Source organism: Mus pahari, chromosome 14, assembly GCF_900095145.1.
Source record: "Mus pahari chromosome 14, PAHARI_EIJ_v1.1, whole genome shotgun sequence".
NCBI classification, from domain to species: domain Eukaryota; kingdom Metazoa; phylum Chordata; class Mammalia; order Rodentia; family Muridae; genus Mus; species Mus pahari.
The window spans coordinates 8,212,386-8,213,866 of NC_034603.1; positions in this window are offsets into that span (position 1 = coordinate 8,212,386).

Sequence of the window (1,481 nt, forward strand, 5' to 3'; positions counted from 1 at the left end):
GAGGCCAGCCTGGTCTACCAAGTGAGTTCCAGGACAACCAGAGCTATACAGAGAAACCCTGTCTCGAAAAACCAAAAAAAAAAAAAAAAAAAAAAAAGACTGCTAGAAACCAAAGTAGGCATCTTGTAGATTTCTACTTTCTCTGCTCCCTCAGAAACAATCTCCCATTCTCAACTCTGGCTCTACAACAGAGTACCACTTCAGACTTCCCTCTCCCTCCCTGTACCTACTATGGATGCTGGAGATCATTCTCTTCTAAACTTCTGTCCCTACACTCTTAGCTGTATCTGAGCCCCTACACCAGTAGGTACTCCCTGATCACTCGAGGGTACTTCCTCCCAGGACAACAAGAAGGGTGAAAGCAGACTCACACCTCTAGACTAGCCCTGCCATTCAATCCCCACAACCTTATCATCAATGATGTAGACGGAATTGTGTTGCAGTCTCCATTTTCTCTCTGACCCCATCTCCACCTGATGAAAAAGACTTACGCTTCTGACATTCCTTCCACCATCTCTACCCAGTTAGCTACACTCCAATCACAGCAGGTATTTCCTGTTAACATACCATCTGAACAGGCCATGGAAACAGGCAACACAGCCATCACACAGTCTGAAAATCCAGAGAGGAAACAGAAACTAGCTACAAAATACCCTCTCAATGGAGACAAATCCATAAAGCAATGCCTAGACCTTTAAGCATCCCATATTGGATGCTGAACTGCTAGCATAAAAACACAACTAATAATATCTAGGATTGACAAGCCCCTTCCAGTCTGCACCAGCACCAGGTCACCTAAGGCGCGGATTCGGCGGACATCCCCATGGTTCCTAGAGGACTGCCCACGCAATCTTGGGATCACTGGTGAGTGGAACACAACTTCTGCTCCAATCCAATAAAGCATAGGTCCTGAGACACCACAAGGGAAACAGAAAACCGGCCTGACCAGGGGTACAAATCCCTTCCGGTCTGCACCAGCACCTGGTCACCTAGGGTGCAGAGTGAGCAGACACCCCCATGGTCCCTAGAGGACTGCCCACAGGATCTTAGGATCACTGGAGAGTGGAACACAACATCTGCTCCAATCCAATTGAGCACAGGACCTGAGAGAACATTAGGGCAGCAAAGAACCGGCCTGACCAGGGGCACAAGCCACTTCCGATCTACACCAGCACTGGGTCACCTAGGGCACGGATATGGTGGACACCCCCACGGTCCCTAGCGGTCTGCCCAAGCGATCTTAGGATCACTGGTGAGTGGAACACAACAGCTGCTCCAATCTAATAGTAACAGGCCTGGGACAGCAGGAACAAGGACACCAGAGCCTTTCCTGAACAGAGGCTCAGGTTCCTTATAATCAGTTCAGGTTTACCTTGGTTTCGAGCAGACCAGACAACTCCACGGTCCTCAAAGGAGACAAAAATTCCACACACTGTAACACTCCAAGGATCTTAGGACAACAGGATCCCAGGATAACAGGA